The sequence below is a fragment of the Trematomus bernacchii genome, unplaced genomic scaffold (genome assembly GCF_902827165.1).
Source record: "Trematomus bernacchii unplaced genomic scaffold, fTreBer1.1, whole genome shotgun sequence".
Lineage (NCBI taxonomy): Eukaryota > Metazoa > Chordata > Actinopteri > Perciformes > Nototheniidae > Trematomus > Trematomus bernacchii.
The window spans coordinates 1,835,982-1,863,894 of NW_022987732.1; the positions used below are offsets into that span (position 1 = coordinate 1,835,982).

Below are 27,913 nucleotides of genomic sequence, written 5' to 3' on the forward strand. Positions count from 1 at the left end.
ACTGTCTTGTTGCTTTTATGAACCGATAAAACAAGTGCTGTAAATCAATACAAAAATAAAACAAATGTGGTGTAACAGCAAATGCACGACAAACTGGTAAGAGAAATCAGAGCGTTTTTCACTTTTTTTAAAACACGATTTCTGAATTATTGGCCTGAAGTTTGTACATTTTCTGGCACTTAGCTAAAGCATCGACAAAGCTGCTGTCATGGAGAGCCACTGTTGTGTATAATGTGCGCTACACATATACTTGTATGGTCGTATTGTTGCTGCCGCTATCATATTGCTAACACTATCTGTTGCTACAGTGGTAACCATGTCCTTGTGAAACTTCAAAAAACTGATGCAAGGTTCTGCAAAATGCCTTTCCGCCATTTTCACCACACCTTATCACCACACCTTATCTACAACAAATGTTCTGCACAAGAAGTGCAGAACATTTGTTGTAGATAAGGTCTGCTATTACACCGAGGACGTGATGTTGATACTGATGTCCAATGGTCTATACATGTAACTTGTGCAGATTTATGCGATCTCCCTTTTCACTGTCATGTGATTCATGATAAATTACGGGAGGACAATTGGGTCAAACCTTTTTTTAAATGCATTAAGCTTTACAGGTTATTTACGAGTGTCAACGTAGAGAGCCCTTATTAAAAAAAAAGCACATTTACAGCTTGACATCCACGTGTGCTTACATCACCCCCAGGTGATCTTCAGAGTCTTACCGATCAAAAAAAGCCTTTCATTTTGAGACCATACATTTTTGGTGTCACCTCAGGAATTTCAAAAGAAAAAGCAGAGCCCCTCAAATTCTTTCCTCGTGGTGGACCTCAATTTACTCCCACCTCCTCAAGTCTCTGTATCCCTGGAACTTTGAAGTCCAGCCAGCAAAGGGCTTTGAAAAATCCGGCAATCTCTCCACCATGACCATGCAGCGGATTAGACATCCCTGCAGGACGAGAGGAGAGAGGACGGAGGGGAGAGAGGAGAGGAAAGAGGACGAGAGGAGAGAGGACGGAGGGGAGAGAGGAGAGGAAAGAGGACGAGAGGAAAGAGGACGGAGAGGAGAGGAGAGAGGACGAGGGGAAAGAGGACGAGGGGCTGCAGGAGGCCAGTGTCTGAGCAGCAGCAGCTCTCCCTCTGGCCAGAGCTGAGGGGGATTAGCAGCTCCTGAGGAAGCAGAGAACAGACCTCCAGCCCTTTTTTCCCTGAGTTCTGCAAAAACCAATTTACAGCAGAGAACTGAGGGGGGCCACTAAATCTCCCCGTAACCGCCTCCCGCCTGAACTCCAAAGCTCTGTTTTGTCACTCACAAAATCTGCTTTTGTAGGGTGGCAGAGTCTTTCAGGATGGTAAATATCAAGAGAGCGTGCATCTACAAAGGGTTTCAGGTTCAAGTTTTAGGAACTTAATTGATCAAAAGTAACATTTCAATGGTCACAGGCTGGGGACAATAAGCAGCTAAGCTCCTAATCTTCCATCAGATTTGATACGATCAGTCACGGTGGAAGTCACCCTGGAAAGTTTGTTTTCCCTTGTGGAGGCAAAACAAGGGATTATTCCGCTTTTATCGCCTCTCAGCGCAAATATTTGCCTACACTTTGGGCCGTAAATATTTCATAAGCGCTCTGCTCTCAATAAATGTCCAAGCTATGCATTTGCTGACTCTCGGCCGACATATAATACAAGGAGAATTGAATGCACTTGTCAAGTGTACACTGTCTAAATGTGTCACTGGAAGTGCTAATGCGAAAATCTATAATCTTCTAAGAAAACCGGCGAGGAGAAAAGGCCTTTCTAGCTTCTTCTATCAAAAAGCTTAAGTGGATTCAGGGGGCATTTAACGGTGACGTGGCACTTGCTGGCATGTCTCATTGTAGTGCAACTGAGACACAATATCTCCATCTCAGGATACAATACAACCGCGCTATCAATAAGTAATAGCAACGTATCTCAGCATGGAGGAGGCAGAAACAATAGGCCTCATTTAAAAAAGAAAAAGCCATATCCATACACTCCCCATCAGTGCTTTTCAAGTAATGGGGTCTTCTCTCTTATCTGTGACTGAAAGGAGCTTGAGGACTTTGCCCTTCATCCCTTTGTTGTTACTGAGTCTCTTGTGGAAATGGAAGATTGGGCCACAGGCGTGGGTGTGTGCGGGGGAACTAGGCGGCCGCGCAGGCACATCAGACTTGAGCGGTCTTAATAAAGCTTCCCTCTATCCACCCCCGAGATCTCCTCACCCCAATTATACGCCTGACACCTCCAGCATCCTCCATCTCCTCCCGTTTCTCACAGCCCCCCCCTACAACACCATGCAGTTCCCAGCTCTGATCATGGCTCTTCCTTTGCTCAAAGCCCCAGAGGCCTGTACAATATCAGACTGCTGGTGGCTTTGTCTCACACTCTGCTTCCCGGATTGTATTAAGAACGAGTGTCTAATAGTGTTGACAAAAAGATTGCTTCTGTTCCATCACTGTATGAACTATATAGTTTACCTAAACAATCACAAGCATATCAGAAAACCCAGTTCAACCAAGGGTCTTCATTTTGGAACATTACATCTTGGAGAGATTTACAATTGGATTCAAACCTTTGATCTGTCGCTGTCATCAAACCCAACGAACAAAAACAACACACTCACACTTAGGTGCAAACCTGTAGTGACATGCCTATAAAAGCTTCTCTGAAACTCTTCAGGCGATCAGGTCTGACTACTCTTCTCCTGTGATCAGCAAATCAACTCCAGTCATACCCATTAAAGCGTGGGAAAAGAAGTGTGCATTAATCATTAAGTCAAGTGACAGAAAACTAGTCGGCAGTTTTTCTTTATTGGGTATTGTGTGAGTTGTATTATTAAAAAAACAGCATTGATTCAGAGATTAGGTGCTCTGAATTTTCCGTGATAGTTAATTGAATTTTGGATTCAGGCATTGGCATTTTGGGCTTAGGTTAAACCTTATGGCCACTATTTGCTGACACAAAACTACAATTGAAATTAACCAGATTAGATCCACCAGAAAAAGGTTAACTAACTTCTCTGATGAGATAACGCCTGCATGCCTGATCCCACACAATCTACGGGTGTACCAACAAGTCCTGCAGAATATTACGAAACACAGTACTGCCACTCCTGCTGTATTCTCTTTCGTCACTTTCTGCTTTTAACTTCAGATGCATTCAAGGTCAAAGCAGACCCGCATCTGGCCAGCCATCTGTTTCCAGCCGTCCCACGAGGCGTCCTGTCATCGTTGCTCCTTGGCCCTGTCCTCTACTGTCCACATTCACGCTCGCTGGGGAAATGCCCGGCCAGACATTATAGATTCTCAGTGATTCTACAAGTTTCAACGAAGACGTTTCGCCTTTCGTCTACCGGACAACTTGACAACAGAGCTCACCTTAATGAAAACCGTCAAACAGGTGTGGACGCCGTATTTGTATCCAATGTACTCACAGATCAATCAATAAATTACATATGGCACCCTTTACCCCTAGATAATTGAGAAAGAAAACGGACGGATTGATATGCAACAGGTAGCTTGGGCATAATGGACATTTTGTAGTAGAATAACGATGCATAGAAGCAGGCATACAACTATAAACTACAATAAAACAAAGCTACAAACTACCTAAGAGATACTCATTGCATGGAAGAGCACATGAAACCAGTTTCTTCCTGATAGAAATTGCAATAGTGTTGCAATGCCTAAAGCTTCTGAGAACATGGCTTCTATAATATGATATCATCCTGAATTAATGAGCAACAATACAAGTTCAACTTCATAAGGAGGACACACTGCTAGTTTTTACTCATAAAGAGTTTAATCAAATGCATCTCATCTGATTCATCAAGACTCGGTGGATTGATAAGATTTGATTGACAGTAGCCTGGCACCGCAAGCAGACAACCTCAATTCTCGTCAGATTCATCAACTGTCATCAATGGCGCCTCGCCAACTTCAAATTAGTGAGAATCTCTCGGAGAGGAAGACAAATAGAGAAGTCTTTCATGTGGAGTAACCGCAACTGGTCCAACTGGCAGCTGAGAGTGTTTTCATAACTGCCTGTTGAACCTAGTAAAAGTAGTTTGGTGCACAACAATACAACATTGCATAACAAACCGTGACCACAATTCTCCCATTATTTGCAATGCATTTGTTATATAATGCTGAGTTTGCCAGGAAAGTAAAAGTGTGCCAAACATTGAAAAGTTTAATCCCTGCCTTTTAGACTAAGTAGATAAATTGAGTAGATTTAAAAAGCTTCTTCAGAGGCAGTTTTTCCACAAAGCATCCATTAATGAAGTGTCCTCTGCGGATGTCTCCTTAGAGTCGACCATGATTTGGATGTAATGTGACAATCTAAATAGTGCATTTAAGAGATCGGTAAACAGAGACTCCAAGTCGCCCCAAATGAAATCTTCTTCAATATTTTATCAGACAAGATCCACTTGAGACAGAAACAGCATTTGTACTGTACCTTAGCTTTCAAACAGTGCTCCGCCGAGCAGGTGAGTACAGCAGGTTGGAGCAGGCTGGATGAGACAGCAGCTGTCAGTGTATCTGTGAAGGAGAAATAATTCAGTGTTACATCTCTCTCTCTTTAAGGCAGGATAGCTCACACTGAAGCAACCTGAGTCTTTATGAGCCGTCAGAGCAATGACGTTGAATCCTTCTTCAAAGAAGTCCAAAATAAGAATTGTAACGACAAACTATTATAACAGGATATTCGCTTTCAAACGCCAAAATCTGACATAAAAATGTGGCTATGAACTCCGTGGAAGAGACATGGTTGGTGATGTTTGCGTGACAACAGGTACTTTTGTAATAAGTGAACCAAATCTTTGACAAATCCCAATCTGATGAGGACATCTAAAGTCACAATCTGCTCTGGTAATCTGCTCCCAGGAACATGTGCTCACCTTTCCAGTTCTCAAAACTCTAACTAAGCTTCACGATAGAAACATTCGATCTGCAGGCTAAGTAACTATCTCACTGGGCTCAATAAGCAATTTGCTCTGCTTTTGAAGAAGTCGTCTCCCGAACATATAGCAAATGTATTTCATTTCCTGCTCCATAAAGTCACTGCTGATTAGTTTTCAATTGAACATTAAGCATAAAAATGCAATCAGAGGTTTAATTTCACACCAAATCTCAGAGGGGTTTATGTGCCAAATTAAAATGGAGAAAACCATCACAAAAGGCATATTTTTACTGTAATTTGAGAGATTCATTAACTAAGCCATTGTTCCGGAAAATATGTCTTTCTGTGCAGCTTATCCGTACACCTGAAGACAGTTGGCCATAATCCTCTATTAAGCCTGGAGTTTCTATGGAATAGTGTGGGGGAGAAATAAACGTGTATACTATTGCAGGATATATTTGTAATACACGTCAAGACTGCAAAAGAAAGGAAATGGCCGTGGCAAGTTGTGAGTGTATTGAGACGGGAACACCGATAATTACGTAGGGTTCCCTATTTAACGGGTTGAAGCACCATGGCACACAACAATTTGTGACAGAAAAAGATCTTGGTTACACGTTTAACTGTAGGCCTACAATTAAAAAATATACACCAAAATTGTATGCCAATACCCTCAGTAGGGCTGTACCCGAATATCCGAATATTCGTTCGTTGGAGTACTATTCGGGTTTCAATTTCGTTATTATTTGTTACTTTCTCCGTCTTTATATGTAGATATGACTTTTCTCCGTTAATCTCTGTCACATTGTTTCCATAGCAACAACAACTTCCTGTCAACAGCACTAACTCTCCTTCAAAATAAAAGCATGTCCATACAAAATAGGAAGCCAAGCCAAATTACACTTAAGACATATACACCTGCAACGAAAGTAACAAACACAATATCCTTTTCAATTTCAAAGAACACAAATTGGGTTGTATACATTAACAAATAACTATAAAACAACAATACTGTAGAATAACTAAATGAATGCCGTGAATAAACCGCAATACACGTGTTGAAGCGGTTCGCTGCTGATTACTACGCCCTAAGAAGACTTCCCGCCCATAGTTACCATGGTTACCCTTCTGTTTATTCTCCGCTGTGGCTTTCTTTCTCCCTCCCCGAGGCAAGCGTTTGCTCCCGCTGCTTTAATTCAATGCAATCCCTCCCCGTTGAGGCAAGCACTGTAATTCTCGGTTAGTCCACCAGCAGATGACAAACACCCACCTCTCCGCCTCTTCCAAGGAACGATGGGAACGGGCGGCAGAGTATCAGTTTCAGTTTCTTTCGCCGGTCAAGATGTCAGTTAAAGTTTAAATCTTCCGGACAAAATTTGAAAAGTGCCGGTCAAAGGTCTTCTTTGTTATTTATTGAGCTTTAAAACAAATGAATAATGACTCTATATAATAAAACACGAGGACGGAGATCTCTTTTTCTCCCCCTCTTCTGACAGCCCAGCAGCTGATCAGAGCACGGCTCACCTCTCCTGCAGGGGGGCGTGGTCAGCAGAATCAGACCCGTAGACAGCAAACAGCACATAGAGCGAAATGAGGCATGGCTAAAATGCATGATCTGTTTGGTATTTTGAAAACAGAAACGTATAAATATACCTTATATAGGTATGGCCCTACAATATATCATTTAAATATAGCATGATAGGTCCACTTTAAGACGTATTGCTTCGACAGCAAGCAAAGTTAAAGTTGCTGGCATATCTAGCTTGTTAAGTTCTGTGGTTTTAACAGTGCTGGAGTTCTGCCTATTTTATAAGAAAACTAAATAGGAATCATAGCCTTCAATCCAAGATGACTTTCTTTTGGTCATACAGCCTCGAGTACTATGAAATGAATGACCTAGTTGGATCCTGACCGGCACATAGAGTAATTGTGACAAATGATGAGGATGGAAGTTTTTGACCTCGAGCCCAGCACATTTCAAGTAGCAGAGCTCGGGAGAATGTGCAGAGGCAGCATCTTCTGGATTAGCAAGCACACCAGCTGGCTGCCACATGCTGAAGATGGTTCAGTTAAGGTTAAGGCAAAGCCAGCTCCAAGGCTTATTTTCCTGCTCCATGCTCTCAAGTTCTCTTTGTCTGGGCAAAAAGATAGCAAGCCATGAATAGAGAATACTGCTTCTGTGTTATGTGTCAATATGTGTATACCTTAGGGCATACTGTATAGCTTTTTCTTTCAGCGGTATAGAGAAAAATGTTTATGGACACCGGGTTGTGTTCACCATGAGCTTTGAGCTTTCAGTGCTGCCTGGGAAAAAGCACCAAACATCAGAAAGGCAGATAAGGCATTGTGGAAAACAAATTCCAGCGCAGGATCAACAAAAGGTTCCAGACCATCTCTGAGGCACTTAAAGTTCCCAGACTACAAATTGCCCCTAAATGCATCCCGATCAATTTAGTAGAGTGTGTTTGTGCTTTATAGCAGGACCAGGAAAGGTTTCAGTGACGCAGATCAGCTGGCCATCTGCTAGTATCGTGCAAACATGTCTTATATCATCGTCCACTCACAATTTAGTAGATAGAAAGCTGGGGACAGTTAAACCCATGGAAACGACAGAGTTTGCAAACCTCACAAGACCAAACAATCATGTGACGAATTGTGCCGAAATCAAAACTGCTGACAAGTGCCAAACAAATCAAGTTGCAAAGAAAAAAGGGAGGGAAAACTCTCCTAACTAGTGGGGCGATCACATTTTACGGTGTTGGCTAAATGTCGAACAAGAGAAGAGTGAAAAGGGAGAAATGGTTGCCTGACCGAGTCGAGTAAGGGCTTGGACTCAACTCCAGACGAAATACATAAACACTATCCTTCATTTAAATAACTTTCAAACCACATCTGAGTCAACGCTCGGCCTCTGAACCTTTGGACAGGTTGTTTGTTTCCCTTGTTTGTTTGCAAGGGCTACATCAAATCCTTAGGCTTCATCATCTGCACAACTGTTTATTGATGCATGGACTCTTCAAACCTCACACTTGTGGAATGACTCTTCTATTGATTCAGTAAATGGATACAAGATGCTGAGATGGGAGATGATACCGCAGCCTCTCCGGTTATGTCAGCTCCCATTAACAATGAGAGAATACACAACATGTGTTCACAGGAATGAGCAGCCCTGTGTCGAGCAGCGTATGCTAACGGTTCACACACACACACACACACACACACACACACACACACACACACACACACACACACACACACACACACACACACACACACACACACACACACACACACACACAACACACACACACACACACACACACACACACACACACACACACACACACACACACACACCACACACACACACACACACACACACACACACACACACACACACACACACACACACACACACACACACACACACCACACACACACACACAACACACACACACACACACACACACACACACACACACACACACACACACACACACACACACACACACACACACCAGCTGAGCCCACTGTAGGAAGATTTAGTTGTTCATTATCCCAGATCAAAACTCCAGGGGGCCTTATCTAGTCTGAGGATCAGCATCGGAAGCTTCTTGAGATCATCCAGAGCTCAGGATTATTACGTTACACAAACTTCTTGCTTGGTACCTTTCCTATTAGCACTAAATTGTTTGTTTACTTAGTCAGCCTTAATTAGACAATTCATTATTTGGCCACAGGAACATTAGCTCGTTGTATGAGATGTGGACATTGAGATTTAATGTAAATGTGAACTATGTTTTCTGAATAGTTTTTCCTAGAGTTTCTTCTTTGTTAAATCAGTTAAATAGAAGGCTGATATCGGTCTATATCCAAGACAAAGTAATCAAGCAGGTCTCAGTGCAGCAAGTTTGCAAAGTTCAAAATATCTTATATGCTATGAAGTTAGTTTGAGATCTTCCAAAGCTCAGGATCATTACGTTACAAAAACGTATTGCTTGGTACCTTTCCTATTAGCACTAAATTGTTAGCCTTAATTAGTCAAATAATGATGTGGCCACAGAACTATTAGCTCGTTGATACTTTACTCTACTTGTATGAGATGTGGAAATTGAGATTTAATGTAAATGTAAACTAGGTTTGTTGAGTAGTTATTCCTAAAGTTTAAATTTGGCAATCTGTATCCAATCAAATCAATCTCAGGCATTTTCTTGGATTAAAAACAAAAAATATATAGCAGTGCTGCAAGGTTGCAAAGTTCAAAATATGTTATATGCTAGGAAGTTAGCTTTGAAACCTATAATGTTTGCTATGTTATGGACTCAGTGAAGTCAGTTTGGATCAGACTTGCAAATGTCTTTATTCAGGGGTCTTATAGAAAGAACACTATGAAGCCTCTGAAGTTTAGTGCCTGTTCAAGCTGGAAAAAGTCAGCCTCAAATATCCCCGCCACACTGATAGGGATTCATCATCATGAATTCTCCATTTCAGTCCTGTGACCTTTTTTCTCATTTTACTTGAGGAGATCTGAGACGTTTAAATGGCATCCAGCCATTGCAGATCTTGGATGAGGACACACTTGTTATTAATAATTACAGTTGTCCTTTGGAAACTCATCAAAATCAGACCCATGTGAGCCCTAGATCGCTGCTCAAATATCACCATACGTCAGCAAATCTGGAAAAAGTCAAACCTCCGAGCCATATTGAGAAAGCACAATGCTTTATAATTTAGTGGCTGGCTTACTGGCAAAAAGGGAAACAATTACTCTGGAAGAAGACAATTAAGTTAAAGTTCAATGCTCTGTAAATTCATGGGCAGCAATACATATTCATTCCAAGGCTAAAAACAGTGACTTAATGCAGTTTATTTTATTACTTTTACACATTTTACTTCAACTTTATCATTATTAATTGCATCTATTCCTCTGTATTTTGACATTTTGTAAGGCCTTTAGTGTGCCATTGTTCTTGTGTTTATATTCCTGCTGTCTTATTAGTGGAATGTGTTTCCCAGCTTAGAGCCTTGTACCAACTGGGCATGATCACACTGAATTCATTAAAGTAACTACTGAGATAGGAACAGAGCAACATCGCTGCAATTCAGTCAGACAGAAGAGCTTGTAAACAAACAGATTGGCTGGACTATAAAAGACTGGATTTGGTGGAAACAAAGAGTGAATGCACCTCAGAAAATGTACTACGACGCGTATGTTAGGACTCAGCTGAACCACAAAATCGTTGTATTATCTGTCATGGATATTTAAATGGACTTTGGGTAATGTTTGATATCACTGGCCTTTGTTTTTCATTCAAATACAGCCTGTGTCTAAAACCTGTAGGACCTGTATGGTGACTGAATGTGAATTTGGTTAGTGGAAGACTGTTATTACAGATGCAAATGATGATCAAAACTGCACGAATAACACCCTGCCGGTATGAGAAATAAGTTTGCCCTTAGCTTTAAGCCTGTAAAACACCTATTGGTTGATTTATATAATGGCCATTGTGCACTTTGTTGTCTAAATCTAGCCGAGGAACTGGGGGAGTGCCTTCAACCCAAATGCAACATCAACAGCCGGTGATCATCTGGCAGACAGACCACACCGCTGCCCTTTCCTCCTCTCAGCTGTCTATTAAAAGGAAAACATGTGGTCGAGTGTCTTGTTTCAGAGAAAGTGAAAACACACGCCCGCTGAGGTGCCCGGTGAAGCAGAGAGTCGGGCATGTTGTGACTCGGAGTGTCTCTCCCCCTCACTCTGTATCACCACACGGGGTAGGGCAGGGGTGTCCAAACTACGGCCCAGGGACCATTTTGAATCGGCCCTCAGCAAATTCAAAAAGTATAATGGAGTATGGCCCTCAAATGAAACTTTTTTGACTTGATTGAAATATACAAATATATTACACAGTAGTATTCATGTGTTAATACCACTTTTCAAATAAATTCTGTCAATTAAAGTTGGAAAACTGTTCTGTAATATCTTAGTTGACTAGGCAGCGCCACCCCTCCCTCGACTCCCACTGAAGAAAATCAATCAGTATTCAGGTCATGCCACAGGGACGCCCCCCGTCTAAACAAATGACCTCTGATCCCACCAGGGTTTTCTTCAGTGAGCGTGACAGGGATTTGTCTGTGCTGCCAGTGTCCGCTGCTTGTCCGACGCTAACAAAGTCCTCGTGCTGAAGGAGGGGGGTGGGGGGGGGTTGGGGCGACCTGACCCTGTCCACCTTCGACACCATAAATCCAGCTGAGGAGTTCAAGGTGGCCTGACCTGCATCCGACCCCGTCTCTGGAAACACGGCTACAAGCTCCTGCTGAGCCTTTCCCCCTCACCGCCCCACAGCAGAATAAAACAGAGTATGTGCTCTTGTTTTCCACGGGTGCAAAAACAACACATTCATTCACGCATATTTCCTCCTTCACCTTACTCTGTGACATCCGAACAGTTGGGAATCCTTGTTTCTGTCATGGGAAGTGCACGAGGGGGCAGAATTAGCATAACGTAATTACTCGGGGGGGGGGGGAAAGATCCAGACTCCAAGGAGCAAGACATAACCCATCATTTGCCATTGTGCTTCCCTATGCAATTGACAGTCGGTCTATGATATTGGAGATAAATGTCGGAATTCAGGCTGTTAGTTTAACTGATGGTGCATTCAGTATGATAATAACCACGCTCTTGCACACAGTGAATCTGATGAGCAGTCTTGCAATAGCTCTTCACTACCTTCCCTCCGCTCCGTGGGGTATTATCATGCTAATCTAAAAGAGGAGAAGAAAAAAATACATCTCAGTGAATGAGGAAATATAATAGGAAGCAGGGACCTCTGGAAGCGCGAGGAGACAAAGAGGATATTCACCCGCTCCGCCTGAGCAAAGCAGGGGTGACAAATGGACACGGACATTATGCTGGCTGGTTAATTAAAAGAACATAGCCTAATTAAAAAGATCTTCCCGGTGAATGGACCGCCACGTCCCAGTAACTGACCTGTGTCTGCCGCACATGTTGGGCTCCGAGCAGTCTCTGTGTCTTTCACGCATTTAATTTTCACATCAGAGGGGCTTTGACAGTGGGGCGCGCTGCAGGAAGTGCGCCAGATCACAGTGGGGGTGCTGGTGCTGGTTGAATGATTCATGATTTCCATTAGACAGTCAATGAAACTTGCACAAGAGATTTGATTAAATGTAATTCCACATTTCTTTCTGACATGCCAGTGATACAGACACTTGAGTTTAATGAGGAACTGTGACGCTTTTAAACAAGTGAGAGCTTGATTTGGTGCAGGACAATACAAAGAATTTACTATTTCTGACATTCGGGAGTCACCATCTGTCTTTTGATAGAGGCTTTCCTTCAACACCACAAAGCGTAGTGCGCCATTTATGACGTTTGACATATTTCTGGGTATTTAAAGTGTAGCTTTATAAATATGTAAACCTAATGTTGTCAGTCCCTAAATATTACAATACAAACACAACCTTTAACTATTTAAGTAACATAACATTTCCCTGAAAACATCCCAAAGAAAAAATATATAAAACTGATAAAAAGTGATATTCATGGCTATTGAATTGCTATAGATTGTGAAAAAGTGAGTGTTTTTGTGCTCATTGACTTTTTCAACGGGATGCATCCTCCAGCAAAAAAAAGTTAGTTTGAGTAAAACTTCTCCCACAGCAGAAAGCAACACACTGTGAAGGCTGTGGGTAACTTTTTAATACATCGGACTGCATGCCCCACAGACCAGCTGGACTCCGAGGGGAATCCGACACATTATACCTGCCTATATCGTGGTAAGGAGGAAGGATTGTTAATGGATAAGAAGAGGCAACGTATCCAAAAATAATGGCCGTTGTTTCATTTTCATGAATGGAATCACCGTGCTTCTGTGTGACTGCATCATTGGTCGAATACATGCAATGGGTCTTAATTCATTAACAACATAATACATTTCTATCATATGAGAAATCAATATCTCTCATATCAGACATCAATATCTATCATATGAGTTTTTGGATATTGTATTATTATAATATTCAATAACTATCATCTTTCCCTGGTTTTAAAGGCTGCATTCAAGTAAAGTGACATTCATTTTCAGAATTCACCATATTGTTGTAGCTGTATATAAATTAAATCTATAAATTAGCCTTTTTCGCAATTAGTGACTATAAACCAATAAATATGACTATTTAGTGAAAACACAAAATTGAAAACACTACAATTTAGTCGCAATATTATTATAAAATGTATTTTTTCAGCAACAGGACTACACAACTAATACAAATCTCAAAATGACTGGTGCAATATTCAGTTTGCTGGTGCCACAATATTTGTTACTGGCAAAAAAGTGTAAATATTATTTATATAATTAAGGATTGTGGTGACGCAGAGATATCATGGTTTATAACTCTACGGACTTAATAAAATATATTTATTTGGTGCGAAAGAAACCCACAATCAGTTTAAGTATATCCTTCAATGAACATGATGCAGACAAATCAATCCCTTTTACTTTTGAGAATCATATCGCCATTGCGAAACGTCAACATAATCAGTATTAGTTATTTTGTCCAAATCGTGAAGCCCTAGTCAGCATTTCTCCCAGTCTTTCCGTCATGCAGACAATGCAAAATCCTGCCTCTGAGCTGCGTGAACAGCTGTGCAGTTTGTTTGGGTCTGATGGCCTTCAAACTGGACTTCCTGACATTTCAATCCTCTGGACACCTGCAGCAACAAGCCCTCACTACTGAAGACCTCACAACTGAAGACCTCACTTCTGAAGACACCTCACTACTGAAGACACCTCACTACTGAAGACCTCACTACTGAGGCCCTCACTACTGAAGACACCTCACTACTGAAGACACCTCACTACTGAAGACACCTCACTACTGAAGACACCTCACTACTGAAGACACCTCACTACTGAAGACACCTCACTACTGAGGCCCTCACTACTGAAGACCTCACTTCTGAAGACCTCACTTCTGAAGACACCTCACTACTGAGGCCCTCACTACTGAAGACCTCACTACTGAAGACACCTCACTACTGAAGACACCTCACTACTGAAGACCTCACTACTGAAGACACCTCACTACTGAAGACTTCACTACTGAAGACACCTCACTACTGAAGACACCTCACTACTGAAGACACCTCACTACTGAAGACACCTCACTACTGAAGACACCTCACTACTGAAGACACCTCACTACTGAGGCCCTCACTACTGAAGACTTCACTACTGAAGACACCTCACTACTGAAGACTTCACTACTGAAGACACCTCACTACTGAAGACACCTCACTACTGAAGACACCTCACTACTGAAGACACCTCACTACTGAAGACACCTCACTACTGAAGACACCTCACTACTGAAGACACCTCACTACTGAAGACACCTCACTACTGAAGACCTCACTACTGAGGCCCTCACTACTGAAGACCTCACTACTGAAGCCCTCACTGAGGCCCTCACTACTGAAGACCTCACTACTGAGGCCCTCACTACTGAAGACCTCACTACTGAGGCCCTCACTACTGAAGACCTCACTACTGAAGCCCTCACTACTGAAGAAAGTGTGAGTGTAGGCCCCTCATTACTTTCACCCAGCCACCTGTCTCCGAGATGTGACATCAAAGTAATAGCGTGGTTGGGCGGGAGGGGTTGGGCTTTGTTTACCACCAAGTTGCTTTTCATACCGTCGGTCACCAGAAAGAGTCCCTCAGGGAGGAAGAGGACGGTGGAGGGAGGAAAGCAATGAAAAGGGATCAAACAGCCGACATGGATCCATTGGCCGGACTCAGGAAGTGACACGTGTGACGGAGCTGGAGGTGATTTGTTGTGTTTGTGTGTCGCTCTTTGAGGATATAGGTTTACAGCCTCTGAGTGAATTAATGAACATGTTTACCAGCCCTGAGCAGTCATCCACATCACTGAACACACACACACACACACACACACACACACACACACGGATGCACAATTATCATAAGCAATTCATCCAAGATGGTGTTCATGTTTGGAGCATTGTTTGATTCTGAAACACGTTTTGGACCAACAGCTTTATCAGCTTTTCATATACAGCAGATACTTGATAAACTATAACAAATTGCCATGTTGATGATCAGATATGGAAACTCTCTGTATATCACAACATAATAACTGAAGCACACAAACCTGAAACCTGAAACCTGTAGGTGACTCACTCTTCAAATGTGACACTAGAAATGTTTCACTTCCATAGGCTTTGTTACCACATTCACTATAACAGAGCCATCTAAATCCCTTGTGAGAAAAGCAGAGCAATTTATTTGGTGCATCACAACAATTGTTATATTTCTTATTATCGCCTCAAACATGTGTTAGCTTTAGTGCTGAATGACAAGTGGATTTACAGACTAGTCAATAGACAAACTAATTAGTCATTTAAAAAGTGGTGATAACTAATAATTGCTTATTCTGGTTCTCAGCTTCTCCAATTAGAGGATTCAAATTATGTTAAATAAATAGTTATATTTCAGATGAGACAAAGAAGACATTTGAAGCCGTGACCTTCCTCTCAGATATTGCGATGAATATTTACACCCATTTTGATGAAAAATAATCAGCAATGTCAAATAACAACATTTCAACTGTTGGCTGAAAATATTTCTTTTTTAGAATAACGCTATTAGTTAAATAGTTTAAAAACGTATAAATAAAAGCTGACCAGAAGCAGTTTATTACTAAAATGGCAATAGGCTGTCCTTCCTCAAAGGTCAGTCAATGAACTGGGAACTCAGTTTCCTGTTTTATAAACTGAAGCTGTCGATATATATGGATTTATGAATTGGTTATCTTTGTGGCTTGTTTGGTACACTAACGTAGCACCTCTCTGCACGCAGAGCACTAAACGTATCCGTTAGCTGTTAATAATCTGTTATTGAAGGTCAGCATTTGGTAAAGAACATCTAAAAACCTAAATAAGAATCACTAAAAATATGTTTTGTAATTAGAAAACTTGAGATACAGAGACTTCTTTGGATCAATGCTGAGTTCAAGAAACACTCCTGACGAATCGTTGAAAAATCTATTCTTTTTTTCCTGACCACAAGCATGCATCCTCTCTGATTCACTCACACAGCTGCAGGGGTGAGTCCACACATGGTTAATAAACTGACACACACACACACACACACACACACACACACTCTCTAGTATACGGTACAGATGGGGGAGGTGTGTTTTACTCACCCTGGACCGCTGCCCAGTTAGGATTCATATGACACTAACTGAAACCCCCCGATAAACCCCCGCGCTCTCTCCCCAAAGAGTGGTTTAAAAATAGCCTGATTCGATGGAAACGAGCCTGGAGTTCTGAGAAGCGGAGGGAAATGACCAAGCTAAGTGTAGGCGGGCAGACTTATCTTACACTATGTCCGAGCCAAGTATCCACTGCACATATGGTGACCACTAAAAATATAGATAAATAATAGCGTGGCGGTTTAATAAAGATTATATACAGCCAGAAACAAACCCCTGAATGCTTTCACCCAGGTAAAAACACTTCATACACACACAGGGAGTTACATCTTAAAAGAAAAGGCACTGCTGCATATTCTAAATTTAACACATGCCAGACTTAAGCGCTGGGGTATGCAGAGTGTTGTTTGCAGAAAATCAGCCTCAATTCAAATCTGCAGAGCACAGGGTGCATGCATAAGAAATTGGATAAAGAGCCTTAGGGAGAAGGAGAGTTGGGAATCCACTCTGAGTTTCCTAAACCATCAATGAACCTTTCACCTGCAAACTTGCAGACTTTAACTTCCTGCGGTAGATTCAAAGTGCGCACAGTCCAGGCACTGATGGGACCTGGTCAACTTTTCAAAGAACAAGGTCAAACGGCTCTGCTATTTTTGGAAAGTTTGGAAATTAGATGCAGTCGGGTCCGTCTCTGAAGGTATGCATGTCACATTCCACCGCTGAGAGGAGAGCCACTTTCGTTTTCAAAAGACGTGAAATAACTCTTTGGGGAAAAAGAAATAGAGGCATATTTTCTCTGAACACTTAGATAAATTAAATATGTGAATGCCTGTCACCTTGTGAGCGTGTGCAGAGTAGCAATGGGACATGATGGGACATTACTGTGTGAAGGCTTTGGATGAAGAGGACAGAAAAAAAAAATGGCTTATCTTAGCGTTTTAATTTCCTGCTTCATTTCACGTTTCAGGAAAAATTCTCATTTCGAAAAACTCCAATAAGCAACAATGAGACATGATCATGACTCAGAAATACTTCTATAGTAACCAAGCAGCAGCAGCAGCAGCAGCAGCAGCAGCAGCAGAACCCCCCCCCCCCCCCCCAATACACTTTATCCAGTCAGCCTAATTGCTTTAGCCAAGATGTGACAAGCCAGACAATTGCTGTGCAACGGATCATCAAGAGAAGCCCAAAAAAAGAAAATCAGTCAGCAGTCTACAGATTCGAGACGCTTTCCAACAAAAACACTTAAAGGTGGGGTAGGTAAGTTTGAGAAACCGGCTCGAGATACACTTTTTGTTATATTCCATGGAATGCTCTTAACATCCCGATAGCAATGAATATCTTAAGTGCTTTGACAAAAAAAATCCATAAAAAAATGTCATCTGTGACACTGTAACGGAGCGTCCACACAGCAGCGTTAAAAAAAATCTTGGAGGTGGGCGTATCTGAAGCTTGGGGATTTTTTGCGAGCAATGCGACCAACAACCAATCACATGAATCTCCCGCCCCCGACATACGAAGCAAAAAAGCCCGAAGTAAACTGGATATAAACTCCCCAAACAGGCGAAAACCTACCACTGTCTCTGCCACCTCCCTCCATGCCTGGCTCCTCCGGTTTGTATCCCGGTAGGTAAATAGGGACTGGTCATAAAGCACCGGGTGATTCCCTACCGCTCATTTCTCCTCCATTTTTTGGAATATGAGGAAATGAACTCCCAGCTTACACGCCATTTTTTGGAATATGAGGAAATGACCTGCGGTATGTCTCTCCCAGCATACACGCGGTTTGATTGGCTAGCGCTTGAACTGTCAGATTTGCATAAACGGGATTTGATTGGCTGACGCTTCCACCTCAGCTTCAAAAGTTGAACATTGCTCAACTTTGAATCCTGAAAATCCTGAAAATCTCCGCTCTGCTTCCCACAATGCAGTTCGGCGAAAAGTGAGGCAAAGTGACGTCAACCCATTCAAAGTGAATGGGCAGAAGCATTAGAAGATTTTTTTTAACGCTGCTGTGTGGACGCTCCGTAAAAAGTAGGACCAATCATTTTAGCCGGCCCGGCTAAAATAACTGGATGGCCTACCTGCCTGTCAGCCTTCCATCTGTGCACAAACTTATCTCGTGCCCTCATTGGTCATGTGCGCGTTTGTGTGTGTTGGAGGAGGGGCTCTGTAAGGAAGTGGCAGATTTTTTCCAGCTGTGTATTTTCAAATTCTAGCGCACTCGAGCTGGTTTCTCCAAAATGACCTACCCCACCTTTAACACACTTCTTAAAAAGACTAAGCATAGTGCTGATTGTTGAATCAGTGCGGGGCAAACCTGCTGGATTTCACTATAAGCATAACATAAGAGCGATTATAATTATTAACCCTAACCCTTTTTGCGCTAATTGTACATGATAGAGCAAACTTAAGCAACTGGTGATTTACTTCATTTCGCTTAATTGACTGAAATAGTTAAAAAGATGTACAGAATGAATAGGTCGGTCTATGAAATGTCAAAAAGGATGTAGATTGCTCCTACATCTCAAGATCAGCTATTAATGAAATATTATAAATTATTAACGTACAAAGTTTGTGGATTCATTTTCTGTTGATCCAATAAAACAATTTGTTTGAGTGCAAAGTCAATCACAAATAGGATTTAAGGTTGTAGAAACTTGTGATAGACATCTGTCAATTTTTTCTTTACATTTCATTGACTGAAAACTAATATCAATTTATTTTATTACAAAATACTCATTGTGTCCCTCTCTATTTCTGGTCTGAACTCCAGCAAATCGTTTAGTCACAACTCGACTGCTCTCCATTCACACTCCTTTCAGTCCTGCTACACACAGCCTTTACAAGATTACCTGCTTTCAAAGCTCATAAAGAAGGCTTCCTTATCTAAAAATTGCACAAAGCAGAAACTAAGTTGTGCAGCTGAATCCTAAATCAAAGTTACATTTAAAACCACCTGGCAGAGAACTTTATCCAACTCACTTCAACAACATGCTAACAAACAGTGTAAAACAAAGTTGAGCCAAGATAGACGCGGCTCAGAGCAGATTCTCACGCGTCGTCAGCCAATTTAAAATGAAGCCAACCTGTTTTTCTATAATGCCTGGAATGACCTTGTTTTTTCCAAATTTAATCATTTCATCAGATGTGAGATTTCAATCTGTGTCACCAAAGGCAAGATGCTGTTTACCTCTTGATACGCAGCCAAATATGTCATGTGAAGACAGAGCCTATCTTCTAAAATTAAAAAAGGAGATGCAACAGACGTGCATTTCTTTCGGGACGAGACATGTTCCAATTCTGGCGAGATGTGTCAGTTTCAACTTCTTGTGCTGAAAACAAGACAAATGTCTGCTGTGCCAAATGCTCTCTTTTAAGAGCGTACACCAAATCAGAGTGAGGTGGTGGGAGGCCCTGGGTGTGTGGTAGGTCTTTCCAGGGAAATAACCCCTGGCACAAAGATGGATGGTTACATTTCCTGCTGCAACAACAGCCGTTTGTTTGGAGGAAATAGGAGAGTAACTGGGCTGTTAGTACAAGCTGTGATAGCCACCATGGCTGAACAGGCAACAGAAATAACACCGCTAAGAGAAACGAAAACTTCACAAATTGAAAAACCAAGGAAAAGGACATTATGGTGCCGCCTACACCACTTGATTGAGAGCCAATCTCTGGGAAACGAGCAGAGAGAAAATCCACAGCAACAAGCACTTAGCAGTGAAGATGGAGATGGAGAAAGAGGTGGTGCTGCAGTGGAGGTTGGCAATATGGGTAAACGTTAGCAATGATACCAATATATATAATGACATATCTTTATGAAAATGCATTTCGCACACCGTGGGCCTGAGATGGAAATATGATACTAGAGAAAGGCACTAAATCACACTGTCCAGGTCCAGTAAATCCAGCGTAACCAAACAACACACGCTGATTTACAACACTTCCAACCACAGACCAGTACAGCCTGCTTTGGTCATTTGTAATAAATCTAAATCAAGGTGATGCACATTAGGTGAGTATTTCCACTCCATTGACTATTCAGTGTTTCTGTGTTCACTTATCCATGAAAAGCAAGCAAGCGAAAGAATTATAGTTCCTGCTGCTTCTACTACTCTCTTAAAACAAAGACATGGAGAACAACACATACCTATCAACTGTATGAAAACCCAAGTTATTCCCAATTCTTGCCAAACAAAACTGAATACCAACATAAATTGCTATCTCTATAAAGCAGATATAACAAATAGATAGTCAAATGCATTTTATAAAAACATACTGTAGGCTCTGTTTGACATCACTTGCAAATACATTATAGTGAAAAAAGATTTGGATATGGAACATACATTTTAACAATAATATTACACCCATTTAGCTGCTGCTTTTATCCAAAGACACTTACATACACTTCCAAACCGTAGACAAAACTATACTGTAGGAGTAATTTGGGCTACAGTATCTTGTCCAAGGACATGTTGACTGCAGGGGCTAGGGATCGAACCACTGATTGGTAGACAACAATTTACCCCAAATGTTGTCCGAAATCACGACGCAAAATCACAGAGTGGTCAGATGTGTCAAGAAATCAATTTACAAACTGGACAAAAACGATATTGAAGATGTATACCGTGAGTTAAGGCGTAGCCCATATGGCAAAACTCTTCAAGGTCACTCATTTATTGTTTATCGCGGCGTATACAATTGCCTTCTCGATTGTTTTACAGCAGCATCTGGTTTGTCCTCCACCAGCAGGAAGGATGATTGGGATTGGGACGCCGGGGGGGAGGGTTAGGTTTGAGGGGGGGGGGTGTGATTTGCTCCACTTTCAGCCTGGCTGGCTAATCAATGATGCGGAAGGTCTGAACTCATTATGAAGTGATTAAGAGATCATTTGGAGCAACACACCAATGCACTTTTGCCTTCCCCCAGTCCACCCAGCTCTGAGTCCAGCGATCAATAAGTGGTATGGCCACAGGCTATTTACTGAGACACTTGTTTCCTTATTTCAGTTGCTTCCTCCTATTAAACACAGGAGCAGGGAGAATCGAAGTGGATTTGGAGGGGTTATATTCCTGTTCCATCCATGGTGGCGAGGTTGAGTGTGTTGTGATGTCTGTATTATCTTAATCTTTTGAAGGTTAATATTATCCTTCTGAGTGTGAGGGTTTTTTTGAAAATAAAGAGGATTCTGGGGATTGTGGGTGACGACGAGTCTGAATGGGAGTTTTGGAAGATCTTTGCGCTTAGTCATCAGCTAATAATCCTTTAAAGCAATGAAAATCCATGCCCATATGATGCCGCGTTTGCTATTTCTGTGCATGAAATATGCATGAAAAATGACAAGGATTCCTTTCTTGGATGACTCGTTTTTTCTTTCCCTTTCAAAATGAGATCCGTTTTGTTGTGGATGCTCCTTCCAAGCTGCCCTGTGGGTAGCACGCACAGCCTCCATGCTACACAAATCAAAGAGTGTGTGTGTGTGTGTGTGTGTGTGTGTGTGTGTGTGTGTGTGTGTGTGTGTGTGAATACATACTCTCTGCTTCCTCTAAAAAAAGGGCAACTAATACAGGGGTGAGGAGGACAAGAAGACAAAGCATGAATCTACACTTATGACTCAGACCAAATATCCAAAATAAACCCCCAAACAAAAACACGGCACATGACTTTGCATAGAAAGGAAACAAAGGAGAATGAAAGTCTGAGGTTTTAATTCTTAACAAAGCTCCCTTCTTCGACACGAGCCCCTCTCTGGCCTGTAAATATGAGGCAAATTGCTGACAGTGCACGCTACAGGTTATATTTCCCCTGTAATTGCTGGACTCAATCCACGGAGCTTCATGAAGCGTAACCAGACAGTCATCCAGTGTTCGTGCTGCGCTGCTTGTGGCCGCGGCGGGTTGGCAGGCGGAGCCAAGTCCATGTTCGACAAGGGGTTAACGTTTCTGCAACACAGCTCCACAAAACCACAGGAAGACAGCCAGTCTGGACGGTCGGAGCGAGGCCTGTCACTCGTCCAGATCGTGGTCTTTTTTTCTTCTTCTCCCTCTCCTTCCCTCTGGCCTTTCACTGAACTCAAAGCCTTTCCTCACAGAATTGACACACTCATCAGCTTGGCTATAATTTCCAGGCCTGCAGTAACCACAGCAGGACCGCAGGAGGTAGAGCCACTGCACGCCCGTTTTCGGAATCAAGCGTAATTACAAGCCTGCCAAGGATCAAACCTGATAGCTGATGATTGGACTAGTAGGGGGGGGAAAGGGTTGTCAGTGCTGAAAACATCTACTGTATTCACCTTTACTTCCAGTCTGCTACCACAATAAATGAAAAAGGGGAAACGGATGTAACTAAATTGGCAGTTGGCATTTTGCAAGTCTGTGCCACCACAGGCAAATTAACTTTAAAATCATGCAAGCCAATATGTGGAAGATATTTTCAAGCAAATTGACGGGAAACGTTTCTTCCAAGCACAGTTTAGATGTTGACTGAACATTGGAAGAGTGGCTGCAATCGATTGAAAAAAACAAAGAAACACCCCCAGCCAGTCAGGACAGTGATGGAGGATGCTCTTCAGCAGAAGGCACGCGTCCGCCTGCTCCTAACGGTGCATTTGTTACGCTCGACGCAACATGTTAATGTGATTTCTGGCCAAACGGGCCAGACCTGGGGGCCAAGGCCCGGTGGTCTCTGCAGATAACCTGGACCGGCCTGTGCTGCGTCAGCCTGGGTTATTGATGGCCAGGAGCCTGCAGGGCTGACAGGTAATAATTCACTCCCCAGGGGTCCCACACCCTTCACTGGACACAGCCGGGAGAGTACTGAGGGGGAGGGGGAGGGTGCAGGGACACAGCCTTGAAGCTCACATTCACTTTACCCTCCCTCTTCTTCCTTTCTACACTATCTTCTTTAAGAAAGGGGGTTCTCATTGGCTGCCCAGTTGCCACGGGTAACTAGCCATTATCAAAATGAAATATGAGGTGCCACAGGCCGGTGCCTCTCTCAGGTGCGGGGCCAAACAAAGTCCCATATGTTGCGGATGAGGAGATTAGATTAACTGTTGCTTCCTGAAGCACGCCGCCACGCCAGCCATTCTTCAGACAGCAGCACTTGTACAATGCAGCCGTGTGTGTGTGTGTGTGTGAGGTCTGCGACACTTTAGACAAATCACTGTTGTCGTGGTGCCACAACAATAGCCCAAAAAATATCATCCTATACTCTCAAGTTCCACTGAGCTTGAAATGGGGGTTGGGAATGAGCGCCGAGTGAAGCAATTCAGCAACTTCAACTTCGCCCGGGGGGTTTAATGTAACGTGTCTTTGTGTATGCCACTAAAATTCACATTTCTCCCCTGACCAATCAAAACTGCAGACTACCCGTGCGTGTATGAGAGTTATACAGAGCTATGTTCAGATATTGAGCACTTTATCTCGATGATGAAAATGGAAATAGGCCCGCTGAATGTTCCCCAAGGGCCACAGTCCTCAGTCCCTGTTAGGAGCCTATTTCAACCATCATTACCCTGAGGACCATTAGGAAGACGCCATCTGCACAAACGGGGGCCCCTTCATCGGGGGCCTCTTGTCATTCCAAACTAAAAGCAAGTGGCGAAATGGAAATCGGAAATAAAATTACACACTGGGCTAAATGCACCATTAACCATGCTAACTGTGCGGCGGACCTATCAGGCGCTGAAAATGAGAGCCGGACGAAGAGCAAGCAATTTCCAGAGGTGACGAGGAAATGAATGCCCCGCTCGTTCTTTGCACTAGCACACGTTCAACTCACCCGTCAGCAGAATGTGACTTCCCTAATGGTGTCGGGTTAAAAGAAAAGGAGAGAGCAGTTGATTGTTTGCGAGCGTGGGAGACTGCCACAATCGAGGCTTGAATATAGATTTGTTTGCACTATATATAGTATAAGTAGGAGTGCAGACAGACACTGCTGGTAGGTATCAGACACAATTCATCAGGCTACAGCCGCTACACAGGAGCATCTCACTTCTCCTGCAGGGAAGCAGCACCTTCCCTTGTCAGCAGGCCAGTAACATGTCAAATAAAATAACCTGAAACCTCATCTCAACGTCCTCTAAGCACCAGAGTGCTAAGTCACTGTAAATGTGCGGTAGGAAACCACAAGCCATCATCAGGCCTCCCCATCCTGTGATAGCACTGCCGCTGAGACCAGGCAAAACCAAAGAAAATCACAAGACTCGACCACACCGTTTCCACTTAAACATCTGACTGCTTGGGCTAGATAGGGCATGATGTGTTCCCCTCCAACAGCCAAAACAAGAGCTTTATTCTGAATAAGCAAAAGCTGCCTTTGCTGCTCAATCAATGCACCCCGTAAGCTGAACATACATTGTTTTTAAATGACTCCAAAACTTTTGCAAGGCGAGCATAGATCAGAGAAGAGCCCGGCTGCCTTTGAGCGAGGCAAGAAGGCACAAGATCGAAGAGGGGTGTGTGTGTGTGTGTGTGTGTGCGCGCGCGTGCATATGAGATGTATTTATTGTTGAAATGTTCTTTGCCTCGACTGAAAGTGAACACCCACTGAGGGCTAAGAGAGGGCTAATGCACACCAGGCTGAGACAAATCACAGACCCAGTTCTGCAGGATGGCTCAAGAGCAGCAGCATAAATAAAGCAGCAGCAGCCCCTGGGAGTCTGATGAGACAAAAACACAGCTTTCTTCATCTCTCTCTGTGCGTCGTAGTCAATACTCAAGTCCAATACTGCTGGAAGTCTGCGTGCAAAAGCAGAAACCTGTTACAACAATGAGCTCATCGAGTTTGGCTTTCAGACAAAATGCAGATGAAGCGAGCATGATTTAAGAGGTGAAATCCATGCAAAGTGAGAGGGTGCAGCTTCAATATAATCGAACAGTGTTCTCTGTTAAAAGCCGATTCGTTAACGTTATCTGCTAGTTAAAGGATTTGGTGCACAAACAGGTCTTGAGAAACAAATGTGGTCTGTCTCCGGTGGGGAATAAACCTGAGTATCCAAATTCAATTAGTGTCTTCGGCTAAGACGCCACTCAATGATAGCTTATCTGGGTCCAATACCTGATAATAAGTTGCAGCAACAGACTGAGAAAACCTGATTATGAGTCGTGCAGAAATGGAAAACACTGAGGCGTTTACACAATGCATGTGCAAATCTGCAAATGTATATGAAAACCCCGAACAAAGAGAGGAACACACACATGTCTAATAGCTTGCAGAAATCATTAAGTCAGATAATACTGGCTTGCAATCAGCCTTCAGTGTAGAGACGAAACACAGCCGAGGAAAATGGGAAAAACAAGCCGCTTCTACGGAACCAAAATGCAACTTATGGCAGAGTTTAAGCGCATAAAACGTGAAGGAAATGTTGTGTTTACGTGATTAAAATTAATGTAGACGTTTGGACACCATTAATAAGGTGAATTAATGTCTCCTCTGTGGGAAACTTGGAGCATCAGCCTCCTAATGAGCTAAGTAAACGCAGCTGCAGCAGCATCGCTAAAGTCATCAACTAGCACCACTTCTTACCTTATTGTTTCCTTCGTACGTCCAGTAAAAAGAGAAAAATACCCCTCTTTGTCTCTCAGAGGAGATACTGAAGCGGTACAAATTCGTTTTGACGAGGCAGAGTTGTTAGTTTTTGCTAGTTTTCTTCATTAGTAATCCCAGAGCACCAGAGAAAGGCGCCCCTTCACTCCTGTGACAAGACTGGAGCCAGACTGAAGTCACAACACTTCGGGAGCCGGAGCTCAGGCCACGCCCCCTAAGCTGCAGTCTGACAGACGTTCTAGCCAATCAGGAAGCGACGTTAGGACCACGTCGCCTCCTATTGGTTAGTAATTCGAACTTTTGTGTTAAGCCCCGCCCAGATGCAGCTCACTTTTCCCCCAGATGTTAAATGCCTCAACATCAGGGCCACAAACCAGCCAATCAGAGCGCAGAAACAGGGGATTTAAACACACACATAGTTTGACTTTATGGGAGGAGCAATTTAAAATATGTGAAATTACATTAGCCACATTATTCTCTTGTAAACAACACCATATTAGTACGTTTTAGTTGTAAAAATGTTTTACAGTTGTATCTGTTCAGTAGGCTAAATGAAAAAATGGTTAATCTAAAAGTGATTTGCTAAAGTGACTAATGTATAATATTGATGTTGTGCTGTAAAGTCTGCACTGTGGTGTAAGATCTGTATATTATTACTTAAACATAACTAAATCCTGGTATTTGTTAGGCATTTCTGCTTGATAAATGACTTGAAAGGTTAATTGCTTATCCATTCTTTGTAGATTAATTTCCTGGCTATCAACTAATTGATTCATTGGCTCGTGAATCATTTCAGCACTGTACAATGATTTGTCCTCTCCTAATCGATCACTGTGACACTTCACAATAACACATAAGGCAGAAATAAATATTCTTTCATATAAATCATGTTGCTATTGGTAGTTATGCAAAGCACTGAAAATGCAAACTGCTTGTACTCTGAATGTCCTAGATGCACTTTGAAAAGCACCGACAAAGTGTACCAACAAGAGCTAATCAGCTGGGGAGGATGATGTGCAGTTCTCTAATAAGACACCTGTGCAGAGAAGGCAGCGCTCAGGCATTTAGTCTGACTCCAGCACTCGATGATAATCTAATAGATGGCCGTGGACTCACTGACTCATTCATCTCTGGCCTTCATCTACTGCATTTCCATTTCAGTCACTCTTTCTTGTCGAAAGTGTTATAAAGGGAGAAAAAAGGACAGCTCAAGCTCACTTACAATACATTTAAACCGTTAGCCTGTTTGCTAGTCGGCTTAATGAGATGGCGTCCTTTCACGTCACGCTTATTCATTGAATTCCTCTTTGTCCTCAAGCTGCAGAGAAATGGTGGTGAGTTTTTGGTCGGCTCGTACTCCTCACTATAGTAGATGTACTCTTTTCTGTTGCAGTGCGATGCTGCCTGTTGTGGAGAGGCTCTTTAAAGGGGAGGGGAAGGACATGATTCCAAAATGATTTGTGTGGACTCCCTAAATCTTTGGTCACCTTCTGTCCGCCACAACACTCTGCCAGAAAGGGATTTTGGCAGTAAAGAGGCTTAATATATTAAGCCTCTGACATTAAGTTGTTCTTCTTTTGTTCTCCTCATAATTGTCCTCGGTGGTTGCATTGTAAACACCTTTAGAGCCTGGGGGTCCGCTGATCCTGCATTGCACTGTAAATAAAGTACAGATTTACGGTGATAAAGCCACTGTTGGGTTTTCAGGTATTGGTATTATTAAACGATAACTCAATATTTTGTGAAAGTAATGTATTTTTACTTCTTGCCAATGGCTATATATAAATGGTAAATGGACTGTACTTATATAGCGCTTTATCCAGTCTTTAAGACCCCTCAAAGCGCTTTACATACTACATGTCATTCACCCATTCACACCCATTCATACAGAGCAGTGTACCTTACTCTAGGACCTAACATTCACACACATTCACACACCGTTGGCCATGCCATCAGGAGCAACTCAGGGTTAAGTATCTTGCCCAAGGATACATCGACATGTTGACTGCATGGGCTGGGATCGAACCCACAACCCTTCTGGTTGAAAGACGACACTCCCTCGCAGCCACAGTCTCCCTATGAAGAGTTATACCACTCTCATGTCTGCATGTTAGCTTAGCTTATCTTTGGATAACTAGCCTGGATCTGTCCAAAGGTAACTAAATCTGCGAACCAGCAC

The 27,913-nt window shown here is 42.6% G+C and overlaps 1 protein-coding gene across 3 annotated transcripts in view; it reads right to left on the bottom strand.

Moving 5' to 3' along the window:
* sema6e (sema domain, transmembrane domain (TM), and cytoplasmic domain, (semaphorin) 6E) overlaps positions 1 to 25,879 on the bottom strand; it is a 180,398-nt gene extending 154,519 nt beyond the window's left edge. For all 3 annotated transcript variants that reach the window (XM_034145698.1, XM_034145695.1, XM_034145696.1), the window contains exons 1-2: positions 25,714 to 25,879; positions 4,483 to 4,565 (exon numbers count right to left, since the gene is read on the bottom strand). The gene's annotated coding sequence lies outside the window, so the exon portion shown is untranslated. The remainder of the gene's footprint in view (positions 1 to 4,482; positions 4,566 to 25,713) is intronic.
* Between the last annotated feature and the right edge of the window lie 2,034 nt (positions 25,880 to 27,913).